We start from the raw sequence: 22,901 nt of genomic DNA, 5'->3' as shown, positions 1-22,901 counted from the left end.
ATTAAAAGATTGTTCCTATGCATTTATGTAATTATATATATGCTCATGCCATGGAAAATATTCAGACTTTTTTTTTCTTTTCACATAAATGAAATCATAGTGAAAGTCTTCCAGGACTGCACAGGATGCTTACTGCAAACAATGTAAAGTAAAAGCTATGTATATGGCCACCATTAGGGGAATGGTTGAATGCATTGTGGTATATTCAAATTATGTGATTCTCTGCAGCTGTGAACTGAATGATGCCCACGCACATTGAGGACAGCCATCTACTTTACTCAGTCTACCAATCCGAATACTAATCTCTTTTGCAAACACTCTCACGTCATACCCAGAAATAATATTCAACAAAATATCTGGGCATCCCGTAGTCCAATCAAGTTAACACACAAAATTAACCATCACACTGAGGTTTTTTGTTTTGTTTTGTTTTTTAACTTTTTGTGGACTCGATTTTTCTCTTCCCTCAATCATGTCTCAGGACTTGGGGATGTGTGGGCAGTTACATATAGCAAATTGAGGCAGCTGGGGAAGGAAACAAGAACAGGCCCCAGACTTTCCTAGAGAAGTGCAATGGTGGAACACAGAGCAAGAAAGAAGATGCAGTTTGGCAAGCCAAGTATGACATCCAAGGGGATATAGCAATCTTGTCATGGTTCAGGCAAATTGGTAGCAATTAGAACAAGGGAAGGTAAATTCCAGGAGGTGAATGCAGCCCAGAGATGGAGAATTCAGTCTACTTCAACATGCTCAGCAATGGCATGCACTGCTAATAGTAGCTGGGTTCTGGGCACTAAGCTGGAATTAAAGGTCAGGATTTCCAGTCCTTAGAGGGAGGCTACAAAGAATGAGGCAAGATCACCATCCATTGTTTTATTCCTTCCTTTCTTCATTCATTCATTAAATATTCCCCCTTTTATCATCAAACATTTCCTATGTGTTAAGTACGGTTCTTAACTGAAAATGCAGATTCTAATAAGAAAAGCACAATTCCTGTCATTGTATAAACACATAAATAATATATTTTCAGAGAGTGATAGATAAGAAATTAGAAAGGAACAAGTGCAGACTACATGAGATAGGGGTCAAGGTAGACCTTTCTGAGAAAGAGACATTGCTGCAAATACCTGAATAAAGAGAGGGCTAGAGCCAGATAAACAAATCTAAGTGAAGAGAATTCCAGGAAGAAGAAACAGAGAATGTTTAAAAATGAAAATATCCCAATGGAATTGGATCGATCTAATCCATCTTGCTTCATTCATTCATTCATCTGTCAAATATTTTTTTAGGGCCCATTGTGCAAACCCCCATGCTACAACTAGAGGATGTAATGATTAACAAAGTAAACAGGGTTCCTGCCTTCATAGAGCTTCTATTCTATTAGGGAGATAAATAAAGAATAGACATAATGAATGTATTAGGCCATTCTTGCATTGCTATAAAGAAATACCTGAAACTGGGTATTTTTATTTTGTCAAAAAGGAGGTTTAATTGAATCACAGTTCTGTAGGCTTTATAGGAGGCATATAGTGTTGGCATCTTCACTATTATGAAAAGAACAACAAGGGAATGACACTAAAGCATTCATGAGACATCCACCCTGATGACTCAATTACCTCCCACCAAACCCCAACTCTGACATTGGAGATTTAAATTCAACATACTTGGGTGGGGACGCACATCCAGATGATATCAATGAACATCATGTGCAAAGGACAAAGACATGAAGTGTTTAAAGAACTGAAAGATGTCCATTGTAGTTGGGGTCTAGTGGGGTGGGTCTGGGAGAATGACACTAGAGATCAGAGCAATTGATAGGAGTATGGTCTTGCATAATATTATAAATCAGGAAAAAAGTTTACATAAATTAAAAACATAAAGGAGAGACATTTGTGGAAGGCTTCATGCAGAAGATGGAGTAAGGGATGACATGATCTACTTTATATTTTAAGAAATACGTTTTTTAAGTACAAGAATGAATTGGAGGCAAGCAATATGGTAATAGAGATATGAGTTAGGATGCTATTGGAATGGTCTTGGCAGGAGATATTGGTACCTGGACCACAGAAATAGCAAGGGAAACAAAAAGATGGCATATTTAAGAGATACCTAAGATATGGAATCCAAGGCTTTGTTGATGGATTGGAGTAAGAGATCAAAGCGAAAGAGGAAGACAGGTTGATGTCCCGGTGGATGCTGGTCAGATGAATTGGGCAGATGATTGTTCCATATCCCATGCAGACTCAATTGACATATCTCTTCTTCTGTTCTTCTGAATTACACTTCCCACCTTTAGTTAGTGCCTTTTGCAATGGCTAACAAACTATTAAATAGCATACTATAGTCTCTCCATGTATTTTTAAATTAATTTTATCCTTTATTAAGAAGTAATACATTTACACAATGCAAAAAATAAAATGATACAAGTCTCATTGAATAAGGTGTACATTGAGAAGTCTAGCTGCTCCTTCTGTCCCCATCTGCTCTGCATTCCATCTAGCTCACCATTTTTAGATAACTACCTGTATCAGTTTTGGATGTGCAACAAATGTAGTGGCACTGTTTATTTAGCTTGTGATCCTATGGTAAGCTGAACAGTTCTGGTCCGGGTGCTGCTGGCCAAACTGCTGGGTAGGCTCATGTGTCTGGGGTCAGTTGGCTACTTGGCTGGAGGCTGAATGTTTTAAGTTGGCATGGTGCTTATACTGCATTGACTTAGCTTAAATTCAAGTATATTTTCTAGAATTCCCTTCCTTGTGTAATTCTGGATTAGGGCAGACAACACAAGCTATTTGCATGATACCTGGAAGGTAGAAGTAAAGCTGCAGTCTTTATACTTGTAATGTTGGTGCAGGGTTCAAGCACTGTTGCAGCTCATGCATGCCATTGATCTGCTTGCTCACCCTTTGGCATGAGACACCAGCAAGACACACAATTCCTCCAGCTCCCATGAATCTCCTCCTCTAACTTCTCTAAATCCTGGGCCAGGCACATGTGCAGCTCCATAGCAAAGGAGTTAGATGCAATAGAAGACAGCCATGGGTTCCAGTGTGTCCTCATTCTCTCTTGTTTTGTGCCCAGGTTTTCTTTTTGACTACCTGTCTTTCTTCAGGGACTTCAGAAATAGTATCAGATGCAAAAGCAACAGCCTTCCACAGATCTCCTTTGTGGTTTCTAGTCAGTGACTTTCAACTGTGTGAGGTATAAGTCTTATGGCAAATCCCTTATTCCATACCACTCTGCAGTTAGTAGACTGCTAGATAGGTTACAGGAGGTAAGAGGTGGGTAGGCAGCTGTCTTGTCTCTCTCATTATCCACCAGGACAGTCTGGGCATCTTCAGATGGTGGGCAGAGGGTTCTAAGAACAATAAGAGAAGGCAGTTCCCAAATTCTGCTTGCATCACATTGGCCAAAGCACATCCCATGGCCAATCTCAGAGACAGTGTGGCACAGTATTACCCAAAGAGAGTAGATTAAAAGAGGTGTCAACCTGTAAGGCTATTACTGCAAACCATATGTAACAGGAATGACACAGTACAGATTACTACCCAGGCATTATCCTACCACACCCAACTAGCCAAGCCAGTGACCAGAGATAGGAACTTAGAGGTATCTTCTTCACCAAATAGACTAGGTGTATTAGTCCCTTCTCACACTGCTATAAAGAACTACGTGAGACTAGGTGTTTATGAAGAATATAGGTTTAATTGACTCACAGTTCTGTAGGCCACAGAGTAAGCATGGCTGGGAGGCCTCAGGAAACTTATAATCATGACAGAGGGGGAAGCAAGCCTGTCTTTACCATGGCAGAGCGAGAGAGAGACAGAGAGAGAAGAAGGAAGAGCCATACAGTTTTAAACTATCAGAACTCATGATAACTCACTCACTACCATGAGAACAGCACAGGGGAAATCTGTCCCCATGATCCAATCACCTCCCACAAGGCCTGCCCCCGCCACATGGGGATTACAATTTGATATGATGTGTGGATGGGGACACAGAGCCAAATCATATCACTGGGCTCCCCACTTTTCCTGCTGTTTCCTTTAAACAAATCATTCAGGCTTTTGCCCACAAACTTAAAGTGACTCACACCCTATTCCCTTATACATATACTGCTAGTTGTCCTGCTGTCTTTCTCGGTCTGATTCTTCATTTCTGTTTCACATGACCTGGGGACAGAGGACTGACCACCCAACTCTTTGTATCCTCCTTGCCTGCAATTTTTTCCTCGTTTCCTATGGCGGTGGTATATTAAATTTTTGCCTTTCATCTGAAGAACCAGGGACTACCCCAGGCCAGATTTTCCCTAGAGGTGATGGGGAGAACACAAGGTCCTGCTCCCAGTGGCAGAGCAGTAGTCAGGCAGGTGAAAACTGGAGATGGGTTAGACAAGAGCCACAAGGGCGTCTACCTGTATAAACAAACTTCCCATGTGAGGGATCCCAAGTCCCAGGTTGAGCAACTAGGCATCTTCCAGGTATGCCGCAAGTTTACTGTGAGAGGCACACTATACACACCTATGTCCAACTCTCCTTCATTTCCTGCTAGGAAAATGAAATGAAAATCCTAATGTAGCTGGAGGCTCTCAAAATAAAATGCCTTATGACTTTCGTTGGTTTCTTCTGTATCTCTTCAGCACTTCCTCATGGGAATAAACACAGCTAATCATGAATATATATTTTACTTTCCCCTTTTTTACACTATATATTGCTCATAACTTTTCACTTAACAACATAGCTTTACAGTATATGGTTTTCTCATTCCTTTATACAGCTGGATAGTTTTTGTATGTGAATGTGCTATAGTTGACTTAATCAGTACCCCACCTATGAATAATTGTGGTGTTGTCAATCTTTTGCTAGTTCAACAGTGCTATAAAGAATTATTTTGTACTTGTGTCATTTTTATACATACTGTTGCCCTTTTAAGTTAGCATAGTTTCTAGTTTCCTCCAGTAAGTATTGACAGAGATGAGATTTTTCCCTTTCTCTATATTTGTTATATTGGTGTTATATAGTCTGAGTATCCAACTTATCACCTGATGATAGACTCTGGAAAGCACACCTATATACTATCTTTAGGACAGTCATTCTTAAACATTCACCTTAGTGGCCAAATGAAAATTCAGATTCCCAAGTCCCATTCTCGAGATCCTTTGAGAAGTAGCTTCAGAGTGGAGCTTGGAATCTACATGTTAAACAAGCACCTCAAGATCATTAGGAATCATGTGATCTGCCACATACATAGAAGTAGTCTTTCAAATATTGCTCACCTGGACCTGTAGAATAGCAAGCATACCAACAGGAAGATAGGCTCTCTAGAAAAACAACCCAAAATGTAAAGCAAGCTTTACATGTAGGTTCATTTATTCTGTCTCTCCTGATAATGGTGATAAGGAAACTGCCCGTATAAACCTTATAAAATTAATCAGGGAAGAAGGGAGAGGGAGAAATTAAAATACACCAAGCTGGCAGCACATCTGGCATTAATAGTTAAGTCAGCTCATGCTCTAACCTGCTTCCTCATAGTTGTTTGGTATCTATTGTCCTGGAATTATATCACATTTCAAAATTATATTAATAGCTCCCCTTAACTCCTCATAGACAACAAAACGGTGTGATAGGTTAAGTTTGCCCTTTGAGATATTCCTTCAGGTCCTGCATACCAACAGAACTACCAACTCAGCTGGTCTGAAGAACCCCACTGACACCAGGTGGTTTGAAGGACCCTATAAGAAACTGACTCACCAAAGAATGTAGTTTCCATATCCTGATGATTTCATCCCTCTTACCCCTACCAATCAATCACCCCAATTCTCTAGCCCCTTGCCCTCCATGATCCCTTTATTAACTCCAGCACAGAAGTCCTTGGGGAGATGGATTTGAGAATCTCCTTACTCAGTACCCTGCAATCAAACTCCTTTTCTGCTGCAAACTCTGTTGTCTCAGTGTAATGGGTCTGTGACTACACAATGGGCATATAAACCTGTTGGTCTTTTAACAATAATGATCTCCCTCACTGTACACCATGAGGAGAGAATTGTTATAATGATGGGATAGGGTGTAAAATCAGAACGTGATTGTGAAAGATTGTTCAATTTGCAAAGAAGCCCAACCTATGTATAATAGGCTGTAAGATACTAAGAGGAAGCTTGAGTTCAATAAAGTCTCTTGAGACTCAAGGATTACTGAACTCTTTCTCTGAAAGTTTCCCAACGTACTCCAGGAAAACAATACTATTAGCTAAGCAGAGTAGGTCACAGTAGTTGTAAAAATAACCTTAGAACAAGGACTAAGCAGAAAGTCCAAAACAAAGTTCAAAGTGCACAGTGGGAAATAAGATTCAGGAATGAGGAAATGGCTCTGTTATTCAATTGAGGGCTTTAAGATGGTGTTGGACAGGTTTCCTCTGACTCAGAGCCACATTACCTGGGCCTGTGTTTCATACTTACTCCATTATCCATTATAAAATAATTATTAGTGAGGCTCCTAACTTATGTGCTCTTAAACAGCAATGCTTTTCTTCCCAAACACTTATCTCACCTGTTTTCAGGATGTTTAATTGATCATCACCTGTTTCTCTCTAGCAGGCTGGAAGCTCCATGAAAACAGGAGTATATCTAAATTTTGCTCCTATTGCTTATCTGGCCGGCTTACTGATGTCATGACAAACCAGAGGCCATATCTAGCTATAAACATACCCAATGGTGCCTGGTTCCATAAGCATAGGAGTAGTGGAATAAAAGCCAGATTTGAACTGTATAGAACTAGAACTAGTCTGTTGAAACTTTTCTAATAGTCATACACATAAGACTGCGAAAGCAGAGGATTCAGTTCTCATAGATGCCTATGTACAACAAACTTGAAAATGTAGTCTATGTAATTGTGAATGCCAGGTGCATTTATTATTTTTCTATTTTTAATAGGATAAAAAATGAAATAAAATGTATTATTATACCTATGTTTATAGGGTGTAAACCTATATTGACATTATTAAAAAAGAAGTTTGAGCAACAAAAAGACAATATTTTTCCATTCTTTTTACAGAAGATCTGATATTATTAAACCATGATCATGAAACCACCTTTGCAAAATTATGACTGAGACAGTGAAAGAGATCTAACTTAACCAACTCCATCTTGCTTCGAACCACCAAGCTGTCCTTGTTCATTCCTAGGTATAGGCTGAACTAACTTTTGGAAAAACTTAGTTTATAGTTCATAGTTTAAACAAAGATGGTAACAGCCCTTTCTGAAAGCAGACCTCCTTCTTGCCTGGGGACTAGATTGCCTTTGCAGGACTAACATTAATGACAAGATTAGAAATGATGGCTTAGGAGTCATGCAGCTGGAGGCTACAAGATTCTGACCCTCCCTAAACTGCTCCTAAGATCAGTGCTTGAGTTATTTGCAGACTCTGCATGTGATGGATCAGCTGCACTACCCAGATTAATAAACTGACTCATCTGATTTTGTAGCCCCCTCCCCAGGAACTGACTCAGCACAAGAAGATAGCGTCAACTGCCTGTGATTTCATCCCTGACCAATCAGCACTCCTGGCTCATTGGTTTCCCCCCACCCCCAAGTAATCCTTAAAAATTTTGCTCTCCAATGCTTAGGGAGACTGATTTGAGTAATAATAAAACTCCAGTCTCCTACACAGCCAGCTCTGCATGAATTACTCTTTCTCTATTGCAACTCCCTTGTCTTGATGAATGGGCTCTGCCTAGGCAGCAGGCAAGGTGAACCCCTCGGGTAGTTACAGTCATATGAAGAAGTAATCAAAGAATATGTTATCAAAAATGTAGTTAGAAAAATTATTATAGGGAGGTTGAGGTGGAAGGATCATTTGGGCCTGAGAGGTCAAGGCTACAATAGGCTGGGATCATGTCACTAGCCACAGAGCAAGACCCTGTCTCTAAAAAAAAAGAAAAGAAAAGAACGAAAAAAGGAGAAAATCTATATCAATGTGCAGCCAATTAAAATTTTTATTTTGTGATATTTATGGTCTTTGTCAGCTTTTTAAAATCTGTAATTTGTTGTGATTTTTTTCTATAATCACAATTTTTATGTTTTTCTTAGTTTCCCCAGAAACCAAGTTATGCCTGTGGGCATGCCCCATGACCTTTCCATACATGCTTAGGTAGTAGACAGTTATACAATTACTTTAAGTTGAAAACAGTCTCAGTTCAGAAAGTTTAATGTCAATCCAAGATATCATTTAAAAATCCCAAGTTGACTTAGAGTTAATTCTTCTTTTCTCCTTAGTTTGACTATATTTCAGGTTGCAGAACAGCAGAGGAAAAGGAGAAAGTTTGTTGATTTCTCCTATATATTTTCCATGTTATGCTTCTCTTCTCTACTCCCTCCCTAGGTAGCCAAAAGTTTCTGACCTCTCCAAGGTTAGAAGGGAATAGTAAAGAAAGGTCTTAATGGAACCTCAGAGCCTGGTTTCCTGTTCTCTGGACCTGGCCCATTATATCTCTGATGGGAGTGTCTGATGGTTCTGCACTGAGTCCCTCCCGCCTTCAGGCCCCTTGATTCAGGCAGATGTAGATACATTTTTCTTTTTAATGGTTGCTCTTGATTCCTTCCTTACCCCAGGTGTTCACCTACAGATTCTTGCTGCTGGGATCCCTTTGCATCCCCAAAATAAAAAATGATCCATCTCTGACTCTGTCTCCTGGTAGCACATGTATTGACCTTAGGAAATCATTTTGTATTCCTTGCTCCAACATGCCTTGGGAACACAGTCCAACCCCAGTAGACAAATTTTCTTTAGATACCAGCACCAAAACGTTGGGCAACCCTCCTCTTTTTTTTGTAGATTCCCCAGACAGGGGTCAGACCCTGTTCCCAACCACATAGTGGCTTCCTCAAAATCTCCTCTCACTACACAAGAAGTGAAGAAATAGAAAATCCCCTTACGCCTCTCCCTTTTTATAGTCTTAGCTGTCTGAGGGGTCAAAAATTTATCAAGCAGTTCCTCAGCCTCATTTCCTTTATAAATATGCAACTGGCAATCAGGGACTCCTTTTTTGAATTTTTCATCAATTGCATTTTGGAGCCTGCTCATAACTTCAATGTTAACACCCCATTACAGTCTTAATTGCCTTTGTTTCATTTCATGGTAAGCAGCTGTTTTCTTCTTTGGACTGCTAAATTGACTATCTGTAAAGAAAGACAGTGTTTATAAAATGCTAGATATCACTGGTTCAAATTAGTTCACTCTTTCTCTTATATTTCCTCATTTTAACTCCTTTGGAAGGAACAAAATTGCATTGAAACACCTTTGGTCAATGAGTGGGCCTATATAAACACAAAATTAATTAGTTAATTCTTTTAATTAACTAGCTAATTCCTTTAACATTGAAGATGTATTGATCATTTCTTTTGTGCAAGTCATTCTGCTAGATACAAAAAAATCAACCCACAGCAGAGGTTGTGTGAAGTAAAGTTATGTGTATTATTCCATATTTATTTCCCATCCCTTCTTTTTTGCCTAAACTCTTCTCAATACCCAAAGAAGCTAAAAGCCATACTGGAAGGAGGATTCTGCTAATGATACCTCAATGTTTTCCCTCAATGTAATACTAAATTTCACCTAAATAGATTGGAACCAAGAGGCTGTCCTCTTTCTGTTCTCAAAAGAGTTAGCCCTCTTATCAGTATTTGTTTATTAACTCACAGGCACTAGATACCAATGTGGTAGTTTCTCTGCCCAACAGTGAACTATGCATTCTGCCCACGTGAATTTCCATCTCTCCCTGGCACCTGAATCCTCTCTTCAACTTCTGCCTTGATTCTCATTTTGAAATTGGTTATTTTCATTTAAATTAGGCCTTTCAAACTGCATTATTTGATGGAATTCTTTACAGTTCCTCTTTCTAATGCAAGTTGGTGACTAATTCCTAAGTCCTAGAAAAAGGACTTTTTCTATCTTTAGGGGTTGGGTTTGGCAAGGATCCTTCAAGAGCCCTGTTAAGAAGACAGAATCCTTTTCTAAAATGTTGACTTTCTCAATCAAGACAGGCTCTATTGAGAATTGAATCTCTGTCTTGCCAATAATCTATGCTTTAGATGGAGGTTTGGGGGGAGAGTAAATGACTTTCCTGGAATCCAGGAGAAGGAGTGACCTTAGATGTCTCCTCCCAGAGACTTCCAAGAAGAAGCTGCAGCTGCCATTTTAGTTTTCTTACAGGCAGTATTCTGTGTCTCTTTTTTTAACGGCTTCAAGGAGTAAAATCAAACATATCTTGTTTGTGACCATGCCAGGTTCTACTTTTGCTAAGTACTAAAGGTTTTCTTAGGTCTTTAAACAAGTGTCAGGGGTTTAAATTCTATAAAAAAGAAAGAACTGGATGTTCAAAAAACAGACCATATGGTGGCCACTTAAAAGTACAAGTTTATAGCAAATGGTTGAAACTTTCTAGTAATGCTGAAATGATTTTGTGTAAGTGTACTGTTTCCAAATATTTTTCAGGATTCATTTGGGAATGATTAAGATAATGTTACATCTTTTCAGTGTTATGAAAAAGATGGCTTTCAATCGGAGAGAGATTTCAGCAGATCACTAAGGAAATAAAGCCAACCTGGTCCTCTTCTCCCCCTGGTATGTGGAAGAATGACCTTTAGTTATTAGGGCATCTCAGGACATACTGGTTGTCTGCTGTGTATCCAAAAGAATGAAGAACATGCACCCTCAGGAGTTCCCTGAGGAGTTTAGAACTGACTTTTAGCTAGAGTAGGGTATTGCTATCATGCCCATGACAACCTTGGAACTCTCAGAAGGCCTGCCACCAATTTGCTCTGCGTCCCAGCAAGGATATGCTTCACTGCATTATACAAATATACAAATAAAATGAAAAGGACTGGTCAGAAGCATCTGGGAATGGGTCAAGAGCAGAGTCTGTAAGGCATAGCTAGCCAACAACTGAATGGGTGTTGTGAGGACAGGGTGTCTACTGGTTGGGAAACCCCTGCATGCATTTGGACAAGCCCTTGCTGCCTTGCTGACAAGGAGGTCTGCTGGATGTTTTATGTTCTGAATACATTCCCATGAAGGCTAGCCTGAAGCCACTGATGCATAATGGGGAGAGACAGAGCTCAAACAAGGTAGGGTGTGAGAGAGAAAAAGGCAAAGTTGATGCAGATAAAAGATGATTTACAAGTCTCTGGGTTGGTGCCCTAATTGGTTCAAGAAAGGAGGGGGCAGAGTTAGTGAGGGTCCAGGATGGCCAGAAAACATATACAGACTGGTCTTATTGACTATAATGAAATTCCAAATTAATATGGCTATACAAATCCTAAGGACATGCTATTTCATGGATTCATATAAGGTGTGGGGTGTTGAGGGAGAGAGAGATTATGTTTGGTAGTGAAGCATGTAGAAAAATGAATGAGATTATAGGTTTCTGGAGGCCAAGAACTCTATAGTCAAAATGCCTGGGTTCAAATCCTGGCTCTGCCTTTTTTCAGATATAAAACCTTGAGCGAGTCACTTAACATCTCTATGCCTCAGTTTCCTCATAATATTGTTGTATTAAAGTAATCTTTATAAACCACTTAGAGTGTCCCTAACACATAAGTGCTCAATTAGTATTACTTATTATTCTTCTAATCATTATCTTAATCATCATTATTCTAAACATAAATCTGTAAAATCTGGAAACACACTGTATTAGTCAGGGTTTTTCAGAGAACCAGACTAATGGAGTGCATATGCATAAAATATACTATATTATACATACTTGGTATGTATATAATAAAAGAAAGAGAAAGTCTTATAATAAGGAATTGATTCATGTGCTGATGGCTTAGTTCCAATCTGGGTCCAAAGGCCTGAGAACCACAAGAGCCAATGGTATAGTTCCCATCCAAATTCTGGCAGGCTAGAGATCCAGGAAGAGCCAACGTTTCAGTTCAAGACCAAAGGCAGGGGAAAAGAAACCAATGTCCCAGTCAAAAATCAGTCAGCCAAGAATTTTCTCTTACTTAGGGAATGGTCAGTCTTTTTGTTCTATTTAGGCATTCAAACTGATTGGATGGGGCCCACCCACATTAGAGAGGGCAGTCTGCTTTACTCAGTCGACTGATTTAAATTTAATCCTGTCCAGAAATGGCATCACAGAAACACTCAGAATAATGCTTGACCAAATACCTGGGTTCCCCATGACCCAGTCAAGTTCATACATAAAATTGACCATTACAAGCTCACTCCACATCAATTTGGCACCCATGTACAACTCCTTCACTCAAATTTAACCTTCCAATAAATATAAAATAACATGGCTATAATTCTGCCTAACTTGATGCAACTATCCCACTAAAAATGCATTAACTCCTTCCCCAGTTGAGGAAGTAAAGTATTTGAATAATGTTTACCCTTCTTCTTGATATTCCATAACTTAAGTACCATGATGTAAAGTTAAAAATATTTCAGTACTATGATATGAAGCCAGTACATCCTGTATTATATTATAAAAGGATGAAGACGGAAGAAAACAAAGATATTTGCAGATATTTGTGTTACCCACACACATATTCACAGCAAAATAGGGAGGAAATACTCATGACAATTATAGCTCTCATTTCTATAACTGGTCATGTGGTTACAACTCATATTTGTAACTGCCTTCTTGGAAGTTATAAATGGATAGTATTTATACCTACCCATTCCTATGTTCCCTTTACTTTAAGTAGGCATCTTGGCTGCTGGTGGTTTTTTTTACCTGGTGGACTGATCCAAACCTTCATTACTGAGGGGTCTGGGTCATTAGTAATCCTGCTTGGACTGGCTTGTTGTATTTTCTGGTAACTTAGTCACAGGCCATGGTAATACTGAGAGACAAGCTAAGAGATCTTTTGTATTCTAGACATGCTCTATCTTCCATTGACAAATAGTTATCCAATTTCCTCTTGGTAGTCAGGATCAATAGTCCCAGTCAACACAATAACTCTCTTCTTTGCCTGTTGATTCAGAGGCATGAGGAATCCAAAGTGGCTGGATGACAGTTCAGCGAAATTATTGCTATATCTCTTGGTGGAAGCCTTCCTCCCTTTGGAGCTGACTGCTAGGCCAGCAAAGCATAAGGTTGTGGGAACAGGAAGAAAAATTTTGTGAATATGTCAATAGGGGTAATAGTGAGTTATGCTACTTCCATTAACCCCTTGATTCCTGGCCTCAAGAATCCTGGCTACAGGAGAAACATCACATATTGCACACTGATTCAGAGCACACATAACCATCTAGAAAACTTGCCCCGGCCCTGCAAAATACTGCCACCTAACTGGCACTGTAACTGAGTCTTCAAAAGGTCACTATATCATTCTAACAAGATGACTGCTTCAGAATGGTGGGGAACATGGCAAGATCAGGGAATTCCATGCATATGTGTTTAATGCCACACATTTTTTTGTTTAATTTGTTTTTGCTATGAATTGAGTTCCTCAATCGGAAGCAATGCTATGTGAAATACCGTAACTGTGGATAAGGCACTCTGTAATTCCACAGATGGTAGTATTGGCAGAGGCATCACATGTAGGGAAGGCAAAAATATGTATCCAAAATAAGTGTCTATTCCAGTATGAACAAAACTCTGCCCCTTTCATGATGAGAGTGGTCCAAAGTAATCAACTTGCCAACAGATAGCTGGCTGATCACCCCTTAGGAATGGTACCATATTGAAGACTTATCATTGGTCTCTGTGCTGGCCAACTGATATGGTTTAGCTGTGCCCCCACCCAAATTGCATCTTAAATTCCCATGTGTTGTGGGACAGACACAGTGGGAGGTAATTGAATCCTAGGGGCAGGTCTGTCCCATGCTGCTTTCATGATAGTGAATAAGTCTCACAAGATCTGATGGTTTTAAAAAGGGGAGTTTCCCTGCACAAGCTCTCTTCTCTTTTCTGTCACCATGTGAGACGTGCCTTTCACCTTCCACCAGGATTGTGAGGACTCTCCAGCCATGTGGAACTATAAGTCCAATAAACCTCTTTCTTTTGTAAATTTCCCAGTCTTGGGTATGTCTTTATCAGCAGTGTGAAAATGGACTAATACAGTAAATTGGTACCAGTAGAGTGGGACACTGCTGAAAAGATACCCAAAAATGTGGAAGCAACTTTGGAACTGGGTAACAGGCAGAGGTTGGAACACTTCGGAGGGCTCAGAAGAAGACAGGAAAATGTGGGAAAGTTTGGAACTTCCTAGAGACTTGTTGAATGGCTTTGACAAAAATGCTGATAGTGGTGTAAACAATATGATCCAGGCTGAGGTGGTCTCAGATGGAGATGAGGAACTTGTTGGGAACTGGAGCAAAGGTGACTCTTGTTGTGTTTTAGCAAAGAGACTGGTAACATTTTGCCCCTGTCCTAGAGAGTTGTAGAACTTTGAACTTGAGAGACATAATTTAGGGTATCTGGTGGAAGAAATTTCTAAGTAGAAAATCATTAAAGAGGTGACTTAGATGCTGTTAAAGGCATTCAGTTATATAAGGGAGGCAGAGCATAAAAGTTTGGAAAATTTGCAGCCTGACAATGTGATAGAAAAGAAAAACCCATTTTCTGAGGGGAATTTCAAGCTAGCTGCATAAGTAACAAGGGGCCTAATGTTAATCACCAAGACAATGGGGAAAATGTCTCAAAGGCATGTCAGAGGTCTTCATGGCAGCCCATCTCATCACAGGCCCTGGGGCCTAGGAGAAAATGGTTTTTGTGGGCCAGGCCCAGAGTCCTCATGCTGTGTACAGCCTAGGGACTTGCTGTCCTGTGTACCAAAGGTTCCAGTGGTGGCTGAAAGGGCCCAGCATAGAGCTTGGGTCATGGCTTCAGAGGGTGAAAGACCCAAGCCTTTGCAATTTCCATGTGGTGTTGAGCCTGATGGTGCACAGAAGTCAAGAATTGAGGTTTGGGAGCCTCCACCTAGATTTCAGAGGATGTATGGAAATGCCTGAATGTCTAGGAAGAAGTGTGCTTCAGGGGTGGGGCCTCATGGAGAACCTCTGCTAGGGCAGTTCAGAAGGGAAATGTGGGGTTGGAGCCCACACACAGAGTCCCTCCTGGGGTACCAACTAGGGGAGCTGTGAGAAGAGGACCACCATCCTCCAGACCCCAGAATGGTAGATCCACCAACAGCTTGTACCATGTACCTGGGAAAGCCACACTCATCACCAGCCCATGAAAGCAGCCAAGAGGGAGCCTGTACCCTGCAAAGTCACAGGGGCAGTGCTGCCCAAGACCATGGGAACCCACCTCTTGCATCAGTGTGTCCTGGATGTGAGACATGGAGTCAAAGGAGATCATTTTAGAACTTTGAGATTTGACTACCCGGCTGGATTTCAGACTTGCATGGGGCCTATAGCCCCTTTACTTTGGCCAATTTCTCCTATTTAGAACAACTGTATTTACCCAGTGCCTGTACCCCCATTGCACACCCAATTTTATGGCTTGGTGGGTCAGATAACACTCAGTTCATGAAGGGTAGCTCAGGTTGCCTGGTACTTGGTGATCCATGGTTAAGCATTCAGCCTCTCCTAGAGTCCAGTAGGAGGCCAAGAGCTGTTTCTCAAAAAGAGAGTAGTTATCTGCAGAGGATGGAGAGGTTTTGTTCCAAAATATTAAGGAACTATGCTGAAATTCACTTATAGGGGCTTGGCAGAGGCTCCAAATAGCATCACTATCTGCCACAGACACTTCAAGGACCATTGGATCTGCTAGGTCATATGGTCTGAGTGGCAGAGTAGCTTACACAGCAGCCTTGACCTGTTGCAGAACCTTCTTCTCTTCAGTGTCCCACTCAAGACAAGCATATTTTTGGGTCACTTGGTAAATGGACTTGTATTAGTCAATTCTCATGCTGCTATAAAGAACTGCCTGAGACTGGGAAATTTTAAAAGGAAAGAGGTTTAATTGACTCACAGTTCTCCATTGCTGGGGAGACCTCAGGAAACTTACAATAATGGCAGAAGGCACCTCTTCACAGGACAGCAAGAGAGAGAGAGAATGAGTGCCGAGCAAAGGGGGAAGCCCCTTATAAAGCCATCATATCTCGTGAGAACTCACTCACTATCATGAGAACAGCATGGGGGAAACCACCCCCATGATTCAATTATCTCCACTTGATCTGATATTTGACATGTGGGGATTATTACAATTCAAGGTGAGATTTGGGTGAGGACACAGAGTCAAACCATATCAGGTTGAAGTAACTCACTCAAATGAGGATTATTTGCCTCTAAACTTCAAAGATGCTCTGTAGGCATTGTGCCTCTTTTTTGGTTGTAGGAGAAGCCAGAAATAACAACTTATCATTTACATTAGAAGGGATATCTCATCATGCCCCCACACCACTGGACCCTTAGAAATTTCACTGAGGTAGAAGACCCCTAAATTTTCATCTGATTTATTTTCCATCATCTGACATGCAAATGTATTAATAATATGTCTAGAGTAGTTTCTAGTTCTTCCTCACTAGGTCTAATCAGCATGTCATTGACCAGTGTAATGGCTTGTGGAAGGTCCGGCATGTAATGGCCCAAAGAATGGCAAGGTGATCAATATCCCTGTGAACTAAATTATGATATAAGCCAGAGAGTTGATATTTGTATAATATATAATAACAACATACTAAGTTGTTATTATGATATAAGCGGGGAGAGATACCCCTGAGATAGGATAATGAAGGTATATCACTGGCCTTGCCAGCTAAAGGCAAACTGCTTCTTGTGGTCCTTAATTGACATATATGGAGAAAAAAGCATTTGCCAGATCAATATTTGCATACCAGGTACCAGGGTATGTATTAATTTGATAAAGCAATAAAACCACATCTGGTATAACAGCTGCAATCAGAGTCACCACCTGGTTAGACATATTTGTCACTCTCCCAAGATTCATCTGCCTGCACAGGCCAAATAAGTGAGTTAAATGGGGATATATTGGGAATCACGATTCCTGCATCTTTCAAGTTCTTTTATGGTGGCACTAATCTCTGCAATCTCCTCAGCAATGTGGTGTTACCTGTGATTTACAATTTTCCTAGGTAAAGGCATTTTCAATGCCTTCCACTTGGTGTTTCCTACCATAATATTCCTCACTCCACAGGTCAGGGAACCAATGTACAGATTCTGCTAACTGCTTAGTATGTCTATTCCAATTATGCATTTCAGAACTGGGGATATAACTACAGGATTGTTTCAGATCCATTGGGCCCATTGTGAGACAGACCTAAGCTAAAACTCCATGAAAGCACCTGATCTGTAAACCCCTACTCAACTGGTGGACCATAGTGACCTTTTTGGTCTTCTGGAATTCACGTCAGTTCAGAGCCAGTGTCTCGAAATTCCTGAAAGATCTGATTGTTTTCTTTTCCCCAGTGCAGTTACCCTAGTAAAAAGCTATAGGTACCTTTGGAGAAGAGTGGAAGAACATATTAATATTATAAACTTAGCAGTGTACCAGGGTTCTTCCTCAAGAAACCTGGCCTCCCCTATACTGTAGTGATACTGGGTCTGTAAACTGGATCAAAGTATCAAATTGGTTGTGGGGTTGTGATTCTTTGTTTTTATTATTGAGGTTAGACATTGATTCACTTGACCTAGTATGTTTTTGATTCTTATCAAATCAAGTGAAAACTTAGTGAGTTTTTATCCATTTCACTCCCAAGGACACCATGATCAACCAGCCAATGCCACAGGACTGCATGAGTCAGACTATTCTGATTGCTGCTTTCACTCATCTGTCCATTACAGTAACCACGTCCACCTTGCCTTTGGTGCTTGAGTGCTGCCACTTGGTCCCTGCCACTCCAGGATCCAATTACTCTCCTTGCATTTAGGTTTACCAATTCAGGGATTGCCATTCCCACTGTAAGGTCTCTGTGATTGCAGAAAAGGGCAATCACACAGCTCTTGGATGTGGGACTCCTCTGACAAATTTATTTCTTAGACATGATGAAAGGTGTGCTCTCTGGACCCTTTCAGGGTGGGTGAGTAAGTCTCCCAATCTCCCTTAGCCCCTGAATCCCTTCCTCTACATTAAGCCAAAGCAAGCCTGGCATTTCTAACTTGCTCAACGTGGGTCACCTTTTGGTCTATGTTTGAGATTACCCATCAAACTGTTAGAGCTCTTTCTAACTCCCTGAGCTGCAACAGTAAATGCTAAATTTCTGCTTAGTGAGCCCACATCAATCAGTCTGATTCAACTTAATTTTTCCACCACCACTATCCCACACTTTTAATATCTATAACCCTACATATTCTCAGATATTTGTATTAATTTTAAAAACTCAAATTGTTATTTTGGAATGTGTTACACCTCTTCATGTGTCATGCTCTATACCTTACCTTTAGGGGCCTGCTGGAAATTGAGTCTAGTTATTTGTCCAAAAGCAATGAGGTATTGTGGGAGTGAGTTCTGAGGAGAATAATCATTGTCTTGCAAGGTAATTATTTCAGGGTAGGACATTCAGTTTCCTCAAGCAATAAAGGGTTAATTCCCTAAGACAGGGGAGGGGAGGGTAGACCACTTCCACTAGGGGTGGAGAGACCAAGAAGGCTTAGGATTTAAGACTTTAATGTCCCCAGTTTCATCAACGTCATCCCATACATTCCAACTTTCAGGACCCTATTTCTTTTCAACCAATGACTTCACTTTAACAGTAGCCATCCTTTGATGTCAGGAGTTCAACTTGCATTGTAATCCAGCCACTTGCAGGATGAGACTCTGGATTTATTTTATAACTCAGCAAACCTGGCTCTGCAGTTGCAGGAGATGAAGGTTTCCTTCAAGAAAGACAGAAACTTTCAGGTCATTTATGCAGCCTTTTGGCTGGGAATTTGAATCCTGTTGAATCCTGAGCTCATCCTTTTCTCTCCCCACTTTGTCCAGCAACATTAGCAGCAACCAGTTCATTTCATTTTACTCATTCGTTTGACTAAAATGTTCAAAAGTATTGTGTACATAATTACTCAAATCCTTGCTTCTCAAAAGTGGTCGATTAGGAGTATCCAGTGGTCATATTTTCTGTATATCTATTGCCAGAGCACACCATGATTATCAGTATTCTCTTTACTACCGGAAATAAAATCATCAACATTTTAAATCTAATCAGATTGGAGAGCCAATTACAGCAGCTATAAAACCAATTCAGAAAAACCCATTCTTAAAATTCTGTTCCTCTAAAACCACTCTCAGTTCCTAAATCTATATCAGTCAGGGCTCTCCAGACAAATGGAACCAATAGAATGTATATACATAGAGAGAAAGAGATTTATTATAATTGGTTCATGCGATTGTGGAGGCAAGCAAGTCCCCAGATCTGCGGGGTGAGCCAAGAAGCTGGAGACCTGCAAGAGCTGATGATTTAGTTTTAGTCAGAGTTCAAAGGCCAGAGAACCAAAAATGCCTATTGTGTAGTCCTTGTCTGAAGGCTGGCAGCCTCCAGATCCAGGAAGAGCCAAAGTTTCAGTTTGAATATAAAAGCAAGAAAAAAATCCAATGTCCCAGTTCAAAGGCATTCAGCCAGGAATAATTCTCTCACTTAAGAGACAGGCAGACTTTCTGTTGTATTTGGCTTTCAACTGATTGGGTGAGGGCCACCCACCCTAGTGAGGGCAATCTGCTTTACTTAATCTACCAGTTTGAATGTTAATCTCATCTAAATACAGCATCACAAAAATCCAGTGAATAATGTTTGGCTAAATATCTGGGTACCCTGTGGCCCAGTCAAGATGGTACAAAATTAAACATCATACACATCAAAATAACCCACCCTATATTAAGTTATTATATACTGAGTAATATATGGGAAATGAGAAGCTGTGGCTTATAATAAGCATTTTTCACTCAAGAAACCAAGAACCACCTCAATATATGCCACGATTAGGGAAACAAGTTCTACTATCAGATGTGCATGAGTTTCAGTGCTAGTTCTGCCACATAGTAAGTCTCAGTTTTGTTTTCTGTAAAACTGGGCTAATGAATTGGTGTTAGCATTAGACAAGAAAATCAATGAATGTGAAAAATCTTACCTTACTACCAGCACAAAGTAAGCTCATCTACCTTAAAGATCAGACATACCAAGAAGTAAGCCATGAATAAAACTGATAACACACCTTCTCCCATGGAAATGTCAGGACCAAATCTACTGTGACTCACATTTCTGTTTACCTGAGACACCATCGGCAGTCCCAAGTCCAAGACTCATCAGCTGGAATTTTATTCTGACATGGCTCAATAAAGCCCTGACTCTAATCCAATCTTCCACCTCTTCTCAACTTGAAAAACTCATGGACTATAATCGACTAAATCTAAATCCTCAGTTCCTTCGTAGAACCTTTTCTTTCCTTCTCGTTTTAGCTCAAAAGTAACTTTCTCCTGAAGACACAGCTTTCTCCCCAGATTTTTTTTTCTTTCTACATCCTTTATGCCTCAGATTCTCCTGAAATGTAGATATCTTTACCTTTTCAACATCCCTTCCTCGCTTGAAAAGAAATTCCCCTAAGTATCTGTCATACAATTGCATCCCTCACTGCCTCTCCTTTTTGCAACTACTCCACAACTTCTGTGAATATTTTAGTGTCTAGTTCACAGTCTTTCTCTTTGTCATTACACTTGTCATCATTTTGGATGCCTTCAAAATCACTGGAGACAGTCATTCACTTTTTCTTATTTCTTCAACTCAAGCAATTTTTTTTCTCTAACACTGTTTTGTGTCATCTTTTTCACCAGACAATTCAGGTCTCATAGTCCATGATTACAATCTCCCAAACTTCCTTGCATATATTCTCAATCACCTCACCCTTATTTTCTGCCATTTTACCTACCTGGGAAAAGCTCAAACTGAATTAAAACCAATTCTCTCCCTAACCTAGACCTGTACCTGAGCAACCAAAACTGGAAGGAGAAAAACACAAAACTCTGCTTACTGGTTTTCCTTCAAATTCATGGCCACCAAGTTCACATCGGTCTTCAGTGTTGCCTGGCGATACTCCTACATTTCCCCAGTCAATTCACTCTCTCCTTCTCAAGACAGTTATTTCATACCATGTCTTCTCCACCCTTCTTTATCTCCAGCACTCTCCCTATTCCTTACTCCTGGCTAATGGCATTGGTTTCTGTTGCATGGAGAAAATTGATGCAATCAGAAGAGGATACCAGATTTTCCCATTGTCAAATATATATGTGCCCTACATCTGCAATCATTTTCACTGCAGAGTGTGGTAGTTAAGAGCATGTGCTTTGGAGCCAGACTGCCTAGGTTCAGATGCTGCCTCTGCCCCTTCTCAGATCTTAGAGAAGTGCCTGAAAGGTTATATGCTCAGCTGTAAAATGGAGAAAATACTTATATCTATCTCAACAGCTTGGAGTGAAGATTATATGAGTTGATTCATGTGGAGAAAGCAGGTGTTCAATAATCTTCACTTCCTTCCTTCCAGTAAATGGACTGTCCTCTCCAAGGCAACTTCATGTATCACCCTCTTGGTCTGTACCCCTCTCACCTCTCAGGGTGCTGCTCTACATCATTTCTCCCCAGAATCAGCATTTATCCTCCTGGTGGCTAAGTCACAACTAACATAAAACATGCTGTATTATCTCCTGACATTTAAAAATATAGAAAAAACACAAACAAAATCCTTCCATTTCATCCTATCTAGTTAAACTCTGTAAAAGAGATATCCATATTTATCATTCCCACCTCTTTACCTTTCACCAGGTTTTTATTTCTGCCACTGGACCAAAAAGTTTATTTTCAAGGTCACTGGTATTTTCCATTTGCCAGCTCTGTAGACAATTCTGTCTTCATCCTGACTGACGTTGGAAGCAGCACTTCATACAGGTAATCTCACCTTCCTTTAGAAAACTCATGTCCTTTGTTTGGTTTCTGGCAGTCACACACTTCTGGTTTGTCTCCTGCCTCACTGGTTGCTCGTCTTCCGTCTCCCTTACAAGTTTCTTTTTTCTTTCTGCTAAGAGCATCTGAGGGTTTTGTCCTCAGGCCTTTTTCCCCTGGGCTCTAAATATCACCCATACTCTGAAGGGTGCCGAGTTGAATCCTTAGCACTGGTCTCTCTCTTGAACTCCAGACATGGGTACTTGCCTACCTGACATCTATGTGGATATCCAACAGGAATCTCACACTTAACATATCTTGTTGTTTCCACACCATCTGCCCACTCCAGTCCAAATTCCTGCTATTCTTGTCATCTCTACCTCTCCACCACATTTTGGTAAATAACATCATCATCTACTCTAGCAAAAATGCTGGAAATCATTTATGATTCCTCCTTTGTGTCATACCTCACATTAAATCCATCATGTTGGTCCTGCATCCGACATTTATCTGCACACTTTTCACTCCTTTCACCCTTTACATAGTTCAAGCCACTATCTTCTCTCTCCTGGACTACTGTCATATCTCCTCAGTGGTCTCCTGGCTTCCACTCTTGAACCTCTAAATTCCATTCTCTCTGCAGCACCAAGAGTGATCCTGGTAAATGCAAAGCAGGCATGTCAAGACTTTGCTTAAAACCCTTAAGCATCTTCCTGCCATAAATAATGTCTAAGGTTCTTCCACTGACCTATGAGCTCTGTGTGATCAGGCCTTGTCATCACTGTAACCTCACTTCCTCCATATTCCTCTATGCCCATGTTGGTCTGCTTGATGTATCTCCAATATACCACATTCTTTTCTGTTTCTAGACCAGAATCACCCTTCTCTCAGACATTTTCACACCTTATTTGTTAATTTCATTTGGCACCTTATCTAAAATAGAGTCCCTTAGAGTCAGTGACAATGCTATGTAAGCTCTCCCTTGCAACACTCTCTATTCCTTTACCCTGATTTGGCACTCTCAGTAGTTATATGTCTTTGATTTTTTTTTTTTTTTTAAGACAGGGTT

The sequence above is a fragment of the Piliocolobus tephrosceles genome, chromosome 10 (genome assembly GCF_002776525.5).
Source record: "Piliocolobus tephrosceles isolate RC106 chromosome 10, ASM277652v3, whole genome shotgun sequence".
Lineage (NCBI taxonomy): Eukaryota > Metazoa > Chordata > Mammalia > Primates > Cercopithecidae > Piliocolobus > Piliocolobus tephrosceles.
Note: the sequence above shows the minus strand (reverse complement) of the source record.